Below are 20,402 nucleotides of genomic sequence, written 5' to 3'. Positions count from 1 at the left end.
GTTAGCAAATGAGCCTGCACACATTTGGCATTAAGAGGAATGAATTCTGGATCAAAAGGGCAGTTTTGAGGCAGAATTGGGCTAGATCCCTTTCTTTTGATAGGCAGAAATTAAAATATGTATTCATTAATCTATAGATTAACGTCTATACTAATTAACACAAAAACACAACAAATAAACAAATGAACTAACCTCTATACTAATTTATGGAGTTGTAGCAGAAATTGACCCACGGAATCATTAAAGCAGGGATAGGAAGATGCTCCTGGACTACAGCTCCCACCATCCCTGCTCATTGGCCATGTTGTGTAGGGCTGATGGGAGTTAGAGGCCAATAGCATATGGAGACCTGCAGGTTCCCCACTTCAACTGAAGAAACATGGGAAAATCTATCTCACTTAGAAGTGCTGTCAGTTGCCTGGGGCCAGATTAGGGTATACTGTACATTCAAATAAATGATATTTTCAGAGCATTGAATTCAAACTCGGCAATGACCCAGTGCCTGCAGGAAGAAGAGACCATCGCCCAAGGGAAGGAGAGGCTGCTGCTGCTGTGCTGCTGCTGCTGCTGCTGCTGCTGTGGGACCACCACCTCCACAACCCTTCCCTGAGGGACTTCTGCCTGGCAGGACCAGGCCCCAGGTACCCAGCCAGCCAGGACTGATTCTTACCACCTGTCCCTCTCTGGAGGGATACATAAGCCGGCTGGCTGAGGTGGCCTGGGAGACCCAGTGCCTGCAGGAGGAAGAGACCATCACCCCAAGGGAAGGAGAGGTTGCTGCTCTTGCTGCTTTCTTTCTGGGTGCTTATATGAATGCATGTTGTGAGAGTGTGTATTTTATGTATTTGAGTTTTTTGTATTTTTCTTTTTGTATTTATAGTTTATAATGTGCCTGGGGAAGAGATCTTTCCATCTAGCGGGGAGACATGAGGGGGCCCCAATTGCCGTAGTGACGGGCAGAGGGAGGTATGGTGTTATGAGAAGGACGTGCCAGGTAAGGGGAACATGGCCCAGACATGTTGTGGCTGTGCCTTGTTCCGGTCCTTCTCATACCCGCAGGGTTGTTGGTTGTCCTCTCAGCCAACTCTCAGATCTCCAGCTGCTGCTTTTTAATGCCAGATTGGTTCATAATAAAAAAACCCTCGTCCATGATTTGATTATGGATGAGGCAGCCGATCTGGCATGCATAACCAAGACCTGGGTGGGCGAACAGGGAGGAGTTAGTCTCTCCCAGATCTGCCCACCGGGGTATTTGGTTCAGCATCATGGTGTCAGCTCTACACTGCATCAGCAGTGTCAGGGGGGGCTGGAAATTCCTGGGTCTTTGGCAGGGAAGGAAAGTCCTTAGCCAGCAGTCGGGTTGTAAATCTGCCAGGCCTATCCGAAGCGTACTTGCCGAGTCAGAAGTCCAGAAGCGAGGTCAGTGGAGGTCCGGGATCAATTGCCAAGGAGGTCAGTCAAAGAGGTACTGCAGGGAAACTAGGTCTACACAAAGCCACGCCTGACGTTGCAGTCAGCAACCAGCTGCAGCCAAGGTGTGCCTTATAAAGAGCAGGATGGACAGCAGGTGTGAGCCCTCAGTGTTTGGGCCTTAAGGAGACAGGCCTGCCTCTCTTCTGCCTGACCTTCTGCTGTCTACGTTCTGCAGGTGAGGGGGGAGTATCCTGCACACTGTCTGTGTCTGGCTGCAGGGCCTCTGCTGTCCCTGGGGTGCTCTGCAGCTGAGGGGCAGAAGGAGCTGGATTCTCAGGAGGCTCCTCCGTGTCTCCTGCTGCTCCTGGGTCTGCTGCTGTTACTCCCGAGTCGTCCTCATCTGAGGAGTCCTCTGACGGGGCCATGACACATGGTAGATCTGAGGGTCGGGGAGGTGGGGTTGCTGTGGTCTATAAGAGTTCCATCTCACTCACCAAGCACCATGTCCATACAACTACTGGTCTGGAATGTTTGCACCTTGTGTTGGGCCAGAGGGACAGACTAGGAATCCTTTTGGTGTACCGCCCACCTTGCTGCCCAGTGGCTTCCTTAACTGAGTTGACGGAAGTGGTCTCGGAGGTATTGTTGAGATCCCCTAGACTATTAGTACTGGGGGATGTCAACATTCATGCCGAGGCTACTTTGTCTGGGGCGGCTCAGGACTTCATGGACTCCATGACAACCATGGGGCTGTCCCAATATGTTAGTGGCCCAACACATATATCGGGGCATACACTCGACCTTATTTTTGTTACTGGACATGGGGATAGTGATCTGGATGTGGGGAGTTTTACATCTCTCCCTTTGTCATGGACAGATCACTGCTTGCTGAAGTTTAGACTTTCAGCGACCTTTTCCCTCCGCAAGGGTGGGGGACCTATTAAATTGGTCCGCCCCCGGAGACTAATGAATCCTGAAGGTTTTCAGAGGGCTCTGGGGGATTTTCCGGCTGATAGGACCGGCGCTCCTGTTGAAGCCCTGGTTAATCTGTGGAATGCGGAGATGGCCCGGGCTGTCGACACGATTGCTCCTGCGCGCCCTCTCCTTTGCAGAGCTCATTCAGCTCCTTGGTATACTCCAGAGTTGAGGGGGATGAAGCAAGATAGGAGGCGGCTTGAGCGGAGATGGAGACGAACTCCTGATGAATGCAACTATACGCTGGTTTGTGCTTTCACCAAGCAGTATATAGGAGCGGTGAGGGCGGCGAAAAAACAATATTTCGCCGCCACTATTAAGGCATCTCTCTCCCGCCCAGCGGAGCTTTTTAGAGTTGTCCGAGGGCTACTCCATCTAGGCCTTCAGGACACTGTAGATACTTCGGTGGCCCGCTGCAATGAGTTTGCTGAGCACTTCCAGCATAAGATCTTACGCATTCGTCGGGACCTAGACTCTCATTTTATAGCAGTTAACCCTAGTGAGGTGTCTGGTGCACAGTCTTATCATGTTTTGTTGGATGAGTTTCAGTCGGTTCAGTTTGAGGACGTGGACAAGGTGCTTGGACAGGTACGTGCAACCACTTCGGTACTAGATCCTTGCCCCTCTTGGCTAATAAAAACTGGCAAGGAGGGAACAGTTGGCTGGGCCAGGGAAATGATAAATGCCTCCTTGCGAGAGGGAGTGGTCCCTGGCTGTCTGAAGGAGGCAGCAGTGAGACCACTCCTGAAAAAGCCTTCCCTGGACCCAGAGGATTTCAGCAGCTACAGACCAGTGGCAAATGTTCCATATCTCGGCAAGATCTTGGAACGAGTGATTGCTGACCAGCTCCAGGCGCTATTGGATGAAACCGATTATCTAGATCCATTTCAATCGGGTTTCAGGCCCGGTTTCGGCACTGAGACGGCCTTGGTCGCCCTGTTTGATGATCTATGTCGGGAGAGAGACAGAGGGAGTGTAACCCTGTTGATTCTCCTTGATCTCTCAGCGGCTTTTGATACCATCAACCATGGTATCCTTCTGGAGAGGCTTGCGGAGTTGGGAGTTGGAGGCACTGCGTGGCAGTGGTTCCGCTCCTACTTGGCAGGCCGTCTCCAGAAGATAGTGCTTGGGGAACATTGCTCGACACCGTGGGTACTCCAATGTGGGGTCCCGCAGGGTTCGGTTTTGTCTCCCATGCTTTTTAACATCTATATGAAGCCGTTGGCTGCGGTCATCAGGAGTTTTGGAGTGCGTTGTCACCAGTACGCTGATGACGTGCTGCTCTACTTCTCCTTTTCATCTTCTTCAGGTGAGGCGGTCGATGTGCTGAACCGTTGCCTGGACGCGACAATGGACTGGATGAGAACTAACAAACTGAGACTCAATCCTGATAAGACTGAGATGCTGTTGGTGGATGGTCTTTCCAATCAGATGGTGGATACATATCCTGTCCTGGATGGGGTTACACTCCCCCTAAAGGAACAGGTTCGTAGTCTGGGAGTCGTTCTAGACTCTTCCCTCTCACTTGAGGCTCAAGTAGCCTCGGTGGCACGGAATGCGTTCTACCAACTTCGATTGGTAGCCCAGCTACGTCCCTACCTGAGTAAGGAGGATCTTACATCAGTAGTACATGCTCTGGTAACCTCACGTTTGGATTACTGTAATGCGCTCTACATAGGGCTACCTCTGAAGACGGTTCGGAAGCTACAGCTGGTGCAAAATGCGGCGGCCAGACTGCTAACAAGAACGAAGCGGTCTGACCATATAACACCTGTTTTGGCCCGCTTGCACTGGCTTCCAATACGCTTCCGGGCCAAATTCAAAGTGTTGGTATTAACCTATAAAGCCTTATACGGCGCGGGACCTCAATATCTGTCGGAACGCCTCTCCCGCTATGAACCGTCTCGTACACTACGGTCTGCTACGAAGGCCCTCCTCCGGGTCCCGACTCATAGGGAGTCCCGGAGGGCAGTGACAAGATCAAGGGCCTTCTCAGTGGTGGCCCCCGAACTATGGAATAGTCTCCCCGAGGAGGTTCGCCTGGCACCGACACTATCATCCTTTCGGCGCCAGGTTAAAACCTTTCTCTACTCCGAGGCATTTTAATTTTTTGTTAATGATTGTAATGTTTGTAATTTGATTTTAGCCTTTGCTGTTTTTAGATTGTGAAATTTGATTTTAGACTGATGTTTTTGTATTATATTGTATTTTATTGTATCTATGTTCACCGCCCAGAGAGCTATTGCTAGTCGGGCGGTATATAAGTTTTAAAAATAAAATAAATAAATAAATAAATGACAAGGGTTTGACAGATTTGTGTTGAGCTGCTGCATAATCCAAGTTTCTTTCGCTGTGTGCGTTTAATCTATCCGTGAAAGGATTTCCTTTGCCAAATTGTGCACGGAGAAAAATTACGAGGATGGACCATGGCCTTCTCCAAGGTCAGCTGAAGGATACTATGAAACAGTCTGGATGGTACCTGCAAAAATCTGAGTCTTTATATGTGTCTTATTACCTGCTCACATGGGCATTAATGGAAGCACCTCTTGGGAATGTTGAGAGCTGGTTTAGCATAGCAGAGGAGCTGGAAACATAGTAGTTCCACTCTCACCTCATCCATAACTCATCCGGTGACATTAGGCAAAGGACTCCTCTCTCAGGCACAGAACCCCATCTGGAAATCTGAGGGTGATAAATCTGCCCTATTTTACAAGCCTCTTGGGATAGTATATGTGGGGACCTTCGATTCAGTTGTTGCTGGACTACAACTCCCACCATCTCTGACCATTGACCATGCTGCTTGGGCTGATGGGAATTGTAGTCCAGCAACATCTGGAGGGCACTATGCTGGCTATCTCCTGGACTACTCATATGCAGAACTCCCTTCCCCAAGGGGTTAGGTTATCTCCCCTTTCTTTTTTCAACCAGCGTTTGATTCTGTTGCTGCTGAAGAATGCATTGACTTGTTAGTTCTACTCTTTGTGCTTCTGCTTCTTGCTGCTGCCGTTTTTAATTTTGTTCATTAGTGTTCTAATGACTGGATTATTTTTGCTTTTATGTTTGCTTTATTTGTAAGCCACTTTGAGCAACTCCTCTGTGGAGGGGAAAAGTGGAGTATAGTTGTTTAGAGCACGCTACATAGACATTAATTCATTTTAAACACAGAAATCATTATATAAACGTGCAGTATTGCTAAGAATTAGAATAAAGTATCTCTGCAGCTCTGCCAGGCAAAGGGAGAGATGGCAATGGCAGGGAGCAGAAGAACCGCATGGTTAGACTCTGCAGCAGTAAAAAAGCTAGTGCAGCAATGAGAGTCAGTTGATGGGTCTGGGCCCACCCAGGCCCACCAAACCCAACCCCAGCTGGAAACAGTAGGCCCAATAGTGCTCCAGCCCTTCGAACAAGGCCAACTTGGCTAGTGGGTTGTTGGGTGTTTCATGCTGCTCTGCTCACACAGAGACCCCTCCAGCAGGCAAGCTCATATGCAAGGCTGGTCAGCTACCCTTCACTTATTCTAGCCCAAACTAGCCTCTGGTCATTTGTGTGCCCAGAGAGCTGTATGGCAAAAGAAACAGCTTGCCAGGCCCTGTTAGGTATCAACAGTCTTGTGGAAGGGAATCGTGCAGACTGGTGGATTTCCAGGGCTGCTGCTAAACGGCAGTGATGGCAAGGAGAGGGAACTACAGTGAGAAAATTAAGAGAAAGCCAGAGACCGAGAGAAAGACTTCTTTCTTTCGCTCTCATTTTGACAATGCACAGCCTGGAGTGACAGCGAAGGGGAGAAGCAGAGGCGGTTGGGGATTTGCCAGGCCAACTCAAGGTCTGTCTTCCTGTCCGTCAATGTCCCTTGGCGGTTATTCCTGGCCTCCATCTCCTGCAAAACCATGTGGGGTGTCAAAACCTCTTGCTCTCAGCTTCCCCCAGATTTTACTGTAGAAGAAACATGGGAAGATTGGGTGGAGGGAGGAAGAGGTGATTGCCCACTGCCAACTATTCTGTATACGCGATAGAGCTAAATCCACACAGAGACTCAGTAACAGGAACACACACACACCCCACCTTTTTTTAAGGCTAAAATTTTGGTTGCTTCAGAATTATTCAGACTTTTCAGTTACACAGAACTCTCCATCATGTCGAAAGCAAAAGCAGGAGATTGTTGGCCCTCTAAAGGACAAAAACGATTTGAAGTGCAAGTATAAATAGACTGCCAAGTCCAGCTGTCTGCAAGGCTTCATATCAGGGCCAGCTGCCTCAGCAGTAAGTATACAGCCAACATCTGTTAAGGGTAAGCTCCTGCTAAGACACACTATGCACTTCAGGAGCACTGATGATTTATATTACAACGCTTTGTTCTTTTTGACAACTTGGAGACAAAAATATTATTGGCATGAGAAGCGATTTGCAGACCATGCCTCACATTGATGTTTTGCAATAGAAAAAAATGTTTTTAAATGAAACCTGAGAGGAGGATTATAACATCTGATTCATGTTGGCAGTGTAATATTTCCCTGGTTTCTCTTGTGCATGTGTTATGGAATTATTGTCAAATAAAATTCTATTTTAGCAAACGTTATTTAAATATAACTAGAGGGTTAGAGCTAAGGATTTGGCTGGGTATCTCAAAAAGCAAAATATGAACTTGCAGCCTTCCTTATCACTTTGGCTGCTCATCATGCACGTTTTGATGAAGACATCGTCATGTTGAGGCTGTGAAAAAAACGTGTGCATGAGCAGCACCAATTCCACAATAAACTCGCATCTGCAAACGCCCTCTGTCCTCATATTCCTTCCCTTGCAGATTCCTTCCTTTGGCCTTATCTTCTTTCCTCTCATTTCACCGGACTGCTCCTCTTCCTGCCATTTCCTTTCCTTGACCCTACTTCTAGGCTTCTTTCCCTAGCCCTAGAGATGTAACATTTCTGGAAATTTTTAAGCCATGGGGAAAAATGGTTTTCTTCTGGAAAAAAATAGAAATTTTCAGAAAAACTGAAAAAATGCAATATTAACACTTTTTACAGATTGAAAGTCACTTTGTTACTTCAGGAACATCAAATGTAATTATGTACAAGTTGGTTTGGCATAAAAGTAACACATTTGGTATATTAAAAATATATTTTATTCAAACAATTATTACAAATTGAATTTACTTTTTAAAAATTTTACTTTTTTTTGTAACAGATGAAGCTACAAGCTCCTGAACTGTAAGGAACACCTGAACTGTAAGGAACCTCTTTCATTTTGCCAGAGGCAAATAAATAAATAAATAAAACACAGAAGAATCTATCAACATTAATAACAAAGAAAATTATTTATGTCTCCGCTAATCTTCCACAGTGTCAAGCAGACATAAAGCACCCATTCCCATAAAAAGAACTGAGAAAAGGGGGGACCAAGATTCAGTGAAACATTTTATTCATCATGCTAAAATAAAACATTCCATAATCCATTTTCTTCATTTTTTTTCAATTTTTCCAATTTTTCAGGAAAAAAACGGAAAGAACCCAGTTTTTTTCCCAAATTTTTCTGTTTTTTTTCCGGGCCTTCACATCTCTACCTAGCCCTTCAGCCTCTCTGGTCCCTCTCTAGAATCAGAGCAGCTCAGGTAACAGCAGACAGGTATCCTTCTGAATGCCCCATCATTCTGTGGCATTAAAGTAATTCAACTAACCACTGCTAAAGACTTCGTCAACATGAACAAATCCCTCAGTAGATCTACACCATGGTTTGGAATAATGTCTGTTTATGTACATATTCTATTTGTGTAATTCTAGGTTGGTTTCCAATTTACTTGGGCACTCACTAACAGGTAGGATTGCCAAGTCTCTGGTTTTCACCCAGAGATTCTGGTTCTTTTGGGTTCTCCAGATCTCCGGGTGAGTCACCCCAATCTCTGGACTTTTAGCTTTCATTTTTAAAAAATAAGTTCCTAGGCGGTCTGGTTCAAGAGATATACAGCAAAATGTCAGGCCCCCCAACTTCTGTTAAATGAGCTACTAGCTGGTTTCTCTAATTTTTAGTCAATAAGTGAAGCCAGGGTTGTGATTGACAAGTGATTTGTTGACCTCCAGGCAATAGCTAGAACCAGGGCCGGTCCCAAAGGGCAGCCAGGTCGGGCCCTGGCTGAGGGCCCCTGGAGCCACAGAGGCCCCTGAGAGGCCTCTCTATAGGATGGGGGAGGAATAGCTTTCCTTTTCCGCAATCCGCGGCAGAGTAGCTGCCGTGGATCACAGAGAGGGAGCTTCTTCTGCCTGCCCATCTCTCCTATCTTTTGAGGCTGTGCGGGCTGGACTGCCATTAACCAAGATGGCAGCCGAGGTTTCCCTAAGGGGCTGAAGCCTCCAGTGCCATCTTGACTGATGAGAGTGCTGTGTGCACATAGCAACCCATGCAGCTGCAAAAGACAGGAGAGACGGAGCCAGCCAATGGGCAGGTGGAAGAAGCTCCCTCCCTGTGAGAGACAGGTAGGCACGTGTGCATGTGTGTGCGTGTGTGTGTGTGTGTGAGTGAACATATGTGTGTGAGTGTGTGAGCATGCATGCACGTGTGTGAGAGCACACGTGTGTGAGCATGTGCATGTGTGCCGGGGCCCGGGGCAAGCTGGTGCCCAAGGGTCCCGGCATGTCCAGAGCTGGCCCTGGCTAGAACCTATTGCAAATCCTGAAAATAACTGCCTTTTCCTGCTTGTTTGCACATCAGGCATTGAGTAAGTTTAAAGCTTTCAGCAGCAACAAGACTGCCTTTGTAATCTAGCAGGAGATCGAGAACAGAAGATCATAGCAGTATCTTGGTAGGCATGCTCGGTAAACAATTTCAATAATGTTTAGAATAAAAGTGTACATGTAGAGTTTTTCATTACTTGCAAAATAGCATATTATACATTTTATCTTTCAAATTTTGAACAGAAATAAAAAAGTGTACATCCAGTTTATGATGCCGTTACAATGTGCTATACTTGTCTAATTATAAGGAATCAAACAAGTTTAAATTTCCTGGGCTGTTGAAGAGGGCAGTTTGTTTGTCTAATTCATAGCCTGTTTAGAAAACCTTCCCAATATGAAGCTTTACTCACTTTTCTGGGAGTAAAGCTGCAATGCTGATCCCACATACCTGGGAGTAAACTCCATTGAATTCAACTGGAATTATTTTTGAGTACAATTGGTTACGATTGTGCGGTCAATCAATGGGGCTTCTGTGTGAAGATAGCAAAGGATCAGGGCCGGCACTAGGGGGTGGCCAGGTTTGGCCCTGGGTAAGGACCCCTGCAGCCCAGAGGGGCCACTGAAGGCCCCCTCCTTATGGTGGGAGGGTAGTGCTCCCATTCCACGATCAGTGATACCACCTATCTCTCCCATCCCTGTGAATGACATGCACATTGTGTGTGCATGCCTGCCATCAACCAAGATGGTGTCAGGGGCTTCCCAATGGTGCTAATGCCCCTGCCGCCATCTTGGCTGATGACAGGCATGCATGCATAGCTCGCATGTCATTCACAGGGATGGGAGAGGTAAGTAGGACTCACGGGCAGGTTTACTAGTCCCATACCACACGTCTCTCCACCACACGTCTTTTGTGGCTGCATGGGTTGCTATGCGCACACAGCACTCTCATCAATCAAGATGGCACTAGAGGCTTCAGCCCTTTAGGGAAACCTCAGCTGCCATCTTGGTTAATGGCAGTCCAGCCCGCACAGTCTCAAAAGACAGGAGAGACAGGCAGGCAGAAGAAGCTCCCTCTCTGCGATCCACACCACAGTTGGACTACAGCACGGTGGGCCCAGGGCAGGTTGGTGCCCAAGGGCCCAGTCATGCCTGGTGCAGGCCCTGCAAAGGATTGTGTTGTAAATCTTTCTCTTCCCCTCCAATCCTATTTTTAAGCGATTAAGCAGGGCTTGCTTAGGTATCACTGTTTTTATTTGGCAGAAACTAATACTGATTTTAAAAAAAGTTCTGCAATGACCAACTGGTTTTGACAATAAAGTATTATATGGAGTGTATGTATTTTTACATCTCCAGTGTGTGTGTATATGGAGTGTTTCCAACAATCCTATGAGGTAGGGTTGCCAATTGGAAGCCAAGGCAGCTCACAACAAGAAGTAAATCCATTTAAAACCCAATAACCATAAAAACAAGTATAAAACAGTTGCAAAACAGCTTCAAGTGGCATGATTTTTGGGCTGGATGACGGAAGTTCCTTATCACCTGAGGTTGCAGTCCTGTGCACACTCCTTGTTTGAGTAAGCCCCACTGAATGCATTGGGACTTGCTTATGAGTAAACATGCATAGGACTATAAAGATATTTATGTGTTGTGTAAATAATAATTTTTTATTAATTTTTATTTTATTAATCTTTGACAGTCATGCTTATATAAGTATTTCTTCATACTATGTTTCAATAAGTATCTGATTTCACACTATGGTTGTACATTATTATTTCCTCTACACTTTAAGTGTGCCCTTCTTCCTTTGGGTGACCATGGTCCCCCTCTGTTGTTTTCACCCTGAGGGGCAGATTAGGCTGAGAGATGGTGAGTAGCCCATGGCCACCCGGTAAATTTTGTAGCTGATTTTGATTTTTTAAAAATTAATTAAAATGATTTATATGCAGGCAAAGCTTATGAAGTAGTCCAGATCCACACAATACATTATTTATTTATTTTATTATATTTCTATCCATTCCTCCCAGTCCCAGTAGGAACCCATGGTGGCAAAAAATCACTAAAAACACTCTAAAACAAAATAAAAACAGACCTTAAAATATATTATAACAAAACATTTGTCTTTTAAAAAAAACTTTAAAAAATCTTTAAAAACAATTTCAACAGAGATGCAGACTGTGATATCTCTACTTAAAAGGCTTGTTGAAAGAGGAAGGTCTTCAGTAGGTCTTTATTTAAAGCACATTCAACTCTGATTTAAAGCACTTGACTTCCCCCAAAGAAAATGAGTATAGTTTCCTCCCCACTATCCTTAACTATCTACAGATTCCATGATTCTGTGGTGGGATTCATGTGCTTCAAATGTTGATGAATGTGCATTAAATGCATGGTGTGGATCTGCCCTAGGAATGCCTTGCATTCATTAGTGTAGAAAAGAACAATTTTAAAGATAATTTTTAAACAGGGGAAGGGCTGTAGCTCAGTGCTAGGACACATGCTTTGCATGCAAAGGTCTAAAATCCAGTATCTGGAAAAGACTATTGCTGGGAATCCTGGAGAGCCAATGCTAGTCCATGTCATCAGTACTGAGCCAGATGGTACTAAATGGCCCAACTCGGTATAAGGCAGATATCTTAGTTCTTAAAAGAGGAAAGAGAGCCAAGGGCCACAGTGACTCCAAAATGTATTCTGTATTTTATTTGCAACATTTATATACTGCTTTATTGTAAAAAAAAAAACACTCAAAGGAGTATACAGAAGGAATTAAAACAATAAAAGTATTGGCAAAAATAGTTCAAAAATAATTCAAAAACATTCAAAATAATAAAACCAAGAATGAGTTAAAACCAAATAAAAACATAATAGCTTCTATATGCCTGGGTTACCTTGCCTAATAAAAAATGTTTTTAGCAGGTGCCAAAAAGAGTACAATGAAGGTGCCTGCCTGATGTCAATAGGCAGGGCATTCCAAAGCATAGGTTTCTTACAAGAGCAGAACAAGTGTGGCACCCTTAGCATGGAAAGCATACCTTGAACTTGGCCTGGCAGTAAATCAGCAACCAGTGCAGATCTCAGAGCAGATGTATTATGTGCTGACAGGGTCTCACTCATGTCAGGAATTGTGCCACAGCATTCTGCATTAACTGCAGCCCCCACATCAGGTTGTGCTGCATGGGGATTTCTGTGACCTTGGCTGATTGGCTGCTAGGATTCTTTTAGTTTTGGTTTTTGGTTAGGAACCCTTACTAGTTGTGGGATGCTGAGTTTTCTGCCTTACTCATAAGAATCTTGTTGTGGATGGAATGGTATAGCATTTAGGAAATCATCACTGTATTTTCTTTTTCTATTTGCATGTCATTTACCTCTGACTTCACTCCCTTACATCCATAGAAGCAACAACAGTGGCTCCATGCGCTCAGCTCAACCCCCTTAAATCCACTGATGATGCACCTTGATGGTTGTATGGTGGTTTGTTTCTTGCCCAGTAATAGTAAAAGAGAATTCACATACTAGGAAGTGTGGATGCAACTGCTGTTGTTCCCAAGCCACTGCCTATGAAGGTGGACCAAATCATGTCAATTATCATGACTGTATCAATTTTTAATTGGGTGGATTGGCAAACTGAGTTTATAGCAGCCCACAGGATAAGCAGGAAAGGACAGAGAATCTTCTTACTCTTTTCTCAAACCTCTCTCTGTAGTGAAGGGTCAAGTCTGAAAAGAAGTTTGGAGCAGCCACATTAAAAGGCAGGGGCAGGGCATTCCAGGTAGGGGGTTGCCAACCCTGCTTTGATATGGATATCTTTGCAGAGGATCTCTAGTCAAGCCTTACCAACAGCACAATCCTCAGAAATAAACCCTATTGCGTTTTATGAGGCTTAGTCTTTTAGTAAATGTTTAGAATTGCAGCCTTCAGGGGCATCCATCTTTACTCCTGAGTGCTCCCATCTAACATTTCCACAACACTAGGGCTCCCTTCTTCCCTCTTGTGGTGACTGGATTGGCTTGAGCGCATTTAAACTCTTCTTGCCAGAAGCAAGTAGGCCAGATTAAATGTTCCGTGCCCAGGTGAGAAGCAATGATCGCATCACTTCAGCTGGACCTGGGAACACACTCTTTTAGCTAAGATTTTTATCTTAATTTCTAATCAGAGAATTTTGTTTTGTTTCAGTGGTATGCTCCAAACAACTGTGGTTGATGCTTAATGTATCATGCTGAATGACATCACTAGCACCCATCCCTGTGACATCACTAGCCTGCCCCTGAAATCTCAGGTTTTAGGATGCTTCTGACCTGGCAACCCTACTAACAGGCTTGTCTTCCTAAAAGTTTTTAAATGTCTAAAAGTGTAGTCCTTATACATGTCCATTGAGAAGTACGTCCCATTGAGTTCTGTAATGTTGGCATTCAAACGTAAGTCCCATTGAGATCTGTAATGTTGGAGAGTCCAGTCCATTGTTTTGTGTGTGTTCCACTTCACCAGGGTCTGGCTCAGTCAGGAGCTCTAGAGACAATACCCTGAGGACATACATTTCTGGTGAACTTTTTCTTATACCTAGTCTTTGGTTAAGTCTGTTCTCAATAAAATATTTTTACCACCATCCTTTGGGCCAAGAGTACATCTTACAAGTTAAATGGGGCTTAATCTCAGATAAGTGGTCATAAGATTGCACTTTAAATAAATTATTTTATAGCCTTAGAAAATCCAGATACTTATGGCTAGATAAAGCAGTACCATAGGATTCTTGGCCGACTTGCTGATGGAACGCTAATGATTATTATTTTAAGTAGATGCATCTTTATCTCCATTTGCAAGTGACTATGGTCACACTAAATGTTAAGATCACCTATGGGTTTTTTAAAAAAAGTTAAGGGCAGCTGCTGGAGGGCATGCTCAGACGGGGCTGTGGGGCTGGCAAAGTGTTTTTAACCATTTAACCCCATGCCTTCTCTCTGTTCTGAATAAGTCACCTTCCCCTGTAAAGCGGTGTGCCCTGCTGATGAAAATTTACAGGTACCCAATATCTGTATGTTTTCCTCCATGGGGAAATTGCAATTCCAATGGAGAATAACTTGGATCTGGAAAATAATTATTTATTTATTTATTATTTGATTTATATCCCGCCTTTTCTCCCAGCAGGAGCCCAGGGTGGCAAACAAAAGCACTAAAACACTTTAAAACATCATAAAAAAATAATGCAGAGGGAAGCTGCCCTTTTAGAGCATCCACATAATGTTGTCCTCAGTGCCAATCTGATGTATATATATTTAACATTTTATTTATTATTTTTAAAAGCGCTGCAGGAAATCCATTCATGGTCCTTCCACATTACAGGTAGTACCCAACTAGAAAGGATCGTGACCACTTCTTATTTGTTTGAATAAGTGGCATCCCCCCCCACAAAACTCTTTTGGAGGTTGGTGAAATGGTGCTGGGGGAAGGGGATGTTTAATCTTTCTTCCTGTGCCACTTCCTCAGTCAAAATTGCATCCTCCCTCCTCAGCTGCTATTAGCTCAGTGGGGAAAAATACACCAGAGAAATCACACAAGACAAAAGGTTAAACACCACCTTCCTGTCCTTCAAAGCAGCTGCATGGGACTGCTATCTATCTGCCTACAGAAGATCCACAGCGAGGATTTCCTGCTTTAGATCTTGTTTGTCCCTAAATTTGGTGGAGGGGAATGGGGCACTCCAACAAAGGAGATGGGCAGGAGTCAATTGCATAACGGGAAGCCAATGATATTGGCAAGGGAGATGGATGGCAGCCAGGAGGCCTTGCTGCAAAGGTGATGGGGAGGGAGGGCTAGGTACACAGATGGCTCCTCAAGAAGCTCTGGCTATTCACGAGGGATGAGAAAAAACCACAATGACTAATCCCAAGCAAGGAAAGGGAAGCAGAACGACTACTTCTGAGTAAAGGAAGGGAACCAAAAAGTGAGCCTGGCTTGGGTGGTGTTGACAAAAGGCAGAGGAAGGGAAGACAGAGGTCTTGGGTCTGAGGAAGGAGAATCTAAGCCAGCAGCGCCTGCCTTGCCCCTTCAGCTCCTTCCCCAAGTGCAGAAGCCTTTGCTTGGCCATTCCATCCAGGGATGGGGAAACTCAGGGCAAAATGCGGCCTTCCGGGCCTCTGTCTGGACCTCAGGACTCTCACCAGGCCATGCTGCCTCTCCAGCTCTACTTCATACTTTCCCTGAGCGTTTTTGTCTGGCTCAGATGTGCCCTTGAATGCTGCTAATGTATTTTGATTGCCTGGATGAAGGAGGATAGAGATGGTGTGCGAGGGTATGGAGAAACTAGCCTACTGTAGAAACGTAACATTTTATACGCATTGCTCCACCCACTTTTGCATCTGGCCCCAACTACCACTTCGCTCCTGCAAAGTTGCCCAGAAGGGAATGTGGCCCTCGGTCCACCTGATTCCATCCTTTGCTGTCCTTGCCTCTCCCATGACACCCTTCCCTCTTTATCATGAAACTTTAGGGCATGTACACATTAGTGGCTTAAAATGCTGCGAGGTCATGTTCCCCTGCTGCGTTTCTGGTTGTATTTGCATGTTGCTGTACACATCAGCGAGGTGGCAGGGATGTCTTTGCCCAACATGCATTACCTGTTTGGTTTCCTGCAACACCCCCCGCCCTGGAACTCCTATTCATGAAGCTGTCGTCTGCGCATGCGTGCTCATCTATGCGTGTGCAATGGCTGTCTCAAATGTACACTTCTGGCTTAGCTGTGCAGTGCATGTGGCTTACGTTTTCTGGTCAGACTGAAGCTGGTTTGAGGAAAAATGTATCAAATGGCAGTATTTCTCAAGAAATGCCAGAATCAATAGGGATTGTGGCTAACGTCATGCGTATGTGGCTTCAAAAACTAGCAGAGGGAGTGCACTGGCTGCAGAGGAAATGCACGCACAGCCTTAGGGCTCATCCAGACGGAGCGGGATAATCCAGGTTTTCCATACCCGCTCTGTCAGCTGAGAGTCCTCACTTGCCCCTTTTCCCGCTTCTTTCCCGCTTTTTGCTGATATTAAAAACACGCTTTTTTACCGGCCGCACACGCGGCCCGAACATGCGGCATCTTCTCGCTTTTTTCCTGTCCATGCCCCCGACACATCCTACTATGTTCCGATTCGTTGGGAAAATATGACGTCTGCTCCCCTCTCCTCTTCCACTGCTATCAGTTCTGCACATGCGTGCTTGAACGCGGAAGCGCGAAAGTTTGAATTTCCTGTGGGCGCAATGGAGGCCATGGCCCAAACCGAATTTGGAGGAGGGGGCCACGAGTCCTCCCGTAGCCTGTGGGGCCCTGGGCAAAATCATAGGTGGCTGATGAAAGGGCGGCGGGCAGCACAAAGAACCCACTCAGGCAGGGGATTCGCACCTCCCCCCTAAAAGCCGTGAGCACGCCTGCTTCACAGCTGATGAGCCGGGATCGGGCAGCACAAAGAATTCACTCGGGATTCAAACCTCCAGCCAAAGTACCTCACACAAACCCGATTCACAGCTGATGAGCAGAGAGGGGGGAAGCTGTCCAGCCACTCATCTGGGGATGGGGGGTGCCCCAAGAGCGGGAAGCGGCTTACGAGGCTGCACGGCTACAAAGGAGAAAAACACGCCACAGCCCACCCAGCTTCTCATCGCACACAAACAACACCTATGGTTACGGTGTCCCCCACTTTACACCATGTCTGCTTGGCAAGTCTTGCAGAACTGCGCATTCGTGGTAAACCAGAATAGTTATTCCATTTGGCAAGCGAGTTCTTGGATATTTCCCGTTTCAGCTTGCCAAACACTCCCTCTGGTTACAGTTAGCCATAAGTCAGGATCGCAGCTAATTCCGTTGCTATGGGCTAAAGGCTATAGCTCTGTGACAGAGCACCTATAGCAGCATATCTGCTTGGCAAGTCTCGCAGAAATGCGCATTCGTGGTAAAGCAGAAAAGTTACTCCATTTAGCAAGCGGCTTCTTGGATATTTCCCTTTTCGGCTTGCCAAACACTCCCTATTGCAGCCATTTATAAGCCCCTGCAAGTACATCATAATTTGGGCGCAAAAGTGATTTGTGTTTCCCCTTCCAGTTTCCCCTTCCTTCTGCTGCTTTCACAAATATGCTTTCTTGCATTTCTGCAATCACATTAATCCAAAACGGTTAAACAGCTTTTCCACCATGACTTCCTGCTTCTGCGCAAACCTGCATTTCTGCACCTGCGCAGTATATCCAACAGCACTGATTGGCCACGTTTTCCCGGGCGACGTTTCCACACAAGCGCAAACGTGCAAAGGACGGGATTGGCTGGAAAAGAGGAGGGGGACTGGGGAACCGCCCCAGGACCGCCCATGCAACAGCGTCATCTCTTAAATCCGCGGTATTGCGTCCAAGCGGCCGAAGGAACCACGGATGATTCACGCTTTTAAAAAGTGTATCGCATTTTCCGTGGTTGTGCGAAAGCGGATTTAACCGCACGAAAACGCACTTTTGCACTCAGCGTCATCAGGACGACCAAAAAATAATGAGAACACAAAGCGGTCATGTCATACATTTTGCAGTCGTCTGGATGAGCCCTCAGATCACAACACTCCTTGGATTAAGAGCAGAGCTCCTCTTCTTTTACTTATGCTTTTTGCTTTACTGCTTGTGCACTGATGTTGAGGAAGGGGGCACAGTGAGGTCAGGTGGTGAGATTTTGGTGGCCTGGCTTACCTAAAAACCAAAGGGAAAAAACCAAACAGAATGGACTCCTCTGGGAGGAAGGGCAGGATAGAAATGTAATAAATAAATAACATGCGGCCTTCCAGGCCTCTCTGACTGGCTGTTAGGACTCTCCCCAGGCCACACTCTACATCAGCCCTGCTTTGCACCCTCTTCGGTATTTTTGCCTGGCTGGAATATGCCCTTCAACTATGATAATGCCTCTTGCTTGTCTGGATGGAGAATAAAGGAGGGTGTGTGAGTGTGTGTAGAAACTAGCCTCTTATGCACAGGTGACATTTACATTCCTTGCTCCGCCTGCTTTTGCCCCGCCCACCACGGGCATGTGGCCCTCAGAAGGCTGCCCAGAAGGAAGACCCTCGGTTTGAACAATGTCCCCATCCTTGCTATTAGAGTACTTCGTTTATTTACTTTCAAGACACAAGAGAGAGCGCGGGAGAGGCTTTGACGGGTTGTCTGCCTTACCAGGAATAGATCTCAGAGTCTCAACACCCACGCTTGGCGGCTTGAAGTTGCTCATTGTGGCTCTGCCAACTCTATTAGTGCTAAATTGTGCATGTGTGTGAGCAAGCGAGAGGGAGAGAAGAAACCCACTCATTCTGGTGCCTGCTTCTTTTGAGAATCAGTCCCTGGGCCACCTGAGGCAACAACAACTTGCGCAGCGGGCCGTTGGTGACTGAAGCCGGCAGAGGCGGAGGGGAGAAAACCTTTGCGTGCACTTTTGAGATGGCTTCATTGCAGCCAGACTGTGTCAATTTGTCAAGCCTCAGTGAGTCCCCCGCGACACTTTGGAAGCACTGTTGACAGCAAGGGAGTGAACAGAAGATGGGCTGCCAATAGTTCAAGGCAGAAGGTGTCCCCACGATTTGTAGTCATGCACAAACAGGAAAAGGACAGGGGATTTGCTTCCCATTCTCAGGACTTAAATTTGACCCCAGAAACAGCAAGAATTGTTCCCAGAATGTGTTTCCATTGGAGCAGATGAAGTAATGATATAAAAGGAGGCAATTCTGAGCGTGTCCTGTCCTGCACTTTCTAGAATTTTCCCCATCGACAACAACTCTTAAATGTCACACTTACCACACACAGTGCCAGGATTGTCTGAACATGGAAAGGTTTGTACCAAACGTCTTGAGCAAAGCTTCAGAGGGAACATTTCAGTGAGATGTGAAAGCCTCGCCAGGCCCCCTTTTCCTTTTAGGGCTCCTGCCTCCTGAGGTTTCTTTATCCTCCCAGCCCTCAGCCTCCTTGCACTTCTTTCTGCCTTCCCTGCCGACAGCAGGACCGTCTGTAGGCAACTCTTCCCCCACCTGGTGGCCTCTGGATGTCGTGGAACACAACTCCCATCAGCCCCAGCTAGCACAGCCATGCTGGCTGGAACTGATGGGAATTGTAGTCCAAAACGTTTGGAAGGCACCAGTTTGGGGAGGCTCCTTTAAGCCCTAGTTTAGGTTTTTCTCTAATCCAAAGTAAGGATGGGCAAATTTAAAGATTATGAGAAATCATAATTCTCTCCTTAATGAACAAATCCCGTGGTAGAAACTTGGATGAAATGTCTCAGTTTTTCCAAGATCTTATATGCAGTGCTGGCTGGTGCCCATTGGGACTGGTGGGGCGGCAGGCAGGGAGCCCCCACAGCAGGTGGAGCCAGAGCCAATGACAGGCAGAGCCAACCGATTCTAATTTCTTTTGTCTCCTCCCCCTCCTCGCTGAATTGTACAAGGGGAGACCCTGAGATGAAGGAGCTGACAGCCACTGCCACCCCCTGGACTGGATGTAAGAAGGCAGACAGGTGGCGGCTGGCTGAGGGCAGACTGAGGTTGGTGGGGCACAACACCATTTGCCCTAATCCTATTGGGAGGAAATCATGACTGAGAATGTAGCAAGGAGGATGTATTTAAACCTTTACCCACCACAACTATTATCCCAAAGAAAACCAAAAAGAGGGACTCCTCACTTAGCTGCAGAGTATTATCAGTGTGGAAACAGAGTTGCTCTTCCGCTCCCTGTTTAAGGCAAAGCAACAGTGATGGAGTGCTGCTAAATCATCCATATCTGGAAGTACCTTGGAGCATATGGTGTCCTGTGTGAAACTTGTTCCAGATGACAGCAGAGCACATGATAGGGAATGTCTCCCTGCCCATCTTGTTCAGAGAGAGGTTGCCTTGTATTCTGGGCTTGATCTGAATTAAACTGTTCTTTAGCAAGGCCAGCAATGAGTCTCAAAGCAACCAAATCAGAGTCAAGCCTGAATACTTGCAGATTCAAGGGGTGGCTCTGGTATGGAATTTCAAGAGTCACTGACTTAAGATTCAAGGCATCAATAGGGTTGCCAATGTAATTTGTGAAATAATTAAAAAAAATCTGGTTCCTGGGCAAGGCCTAGCAGCAGAGCCCTCAGCAGATGCAGCACTGGAGACAGGTTGCTGAATTGTGGAGGAACCAAGGGTGGAGGCCACTGCAAACGCTACCTGGTCACCGAAAGCAGGGGTGGCTAACCTGTGGCCCTCCAGATATTGCTGGACTACAATTACCATCATTCCTGACCCATTGGCCATGCAGGCCGGGGCTGATAGGAACTGTAGATGGGCCACAATTTAGCCAGCTCTGCTTTGAGTGAACAGGTAGCTTTTACAGTGGCCTCCACCC

This window comes from Rhineura floridana, chromosome 11 (genome assembly GCF_030035675.1).
Source record: "Rhineura floridana isolate rRhiFlo1 chromosome 11, rRhiFlo1.hap2, whole genome shotgun sequence".
In the NCBI taxonomy this organism is placed as follows: domain Eukaryota; kingdom Metazoa; phylum Chordata; class Lepidosauria; order Squamata; family Rhineuridae; genus Rhineura; species Rhineura floridana.
This window is presented reverse-complemented; position numbering follows the sequence as displayed.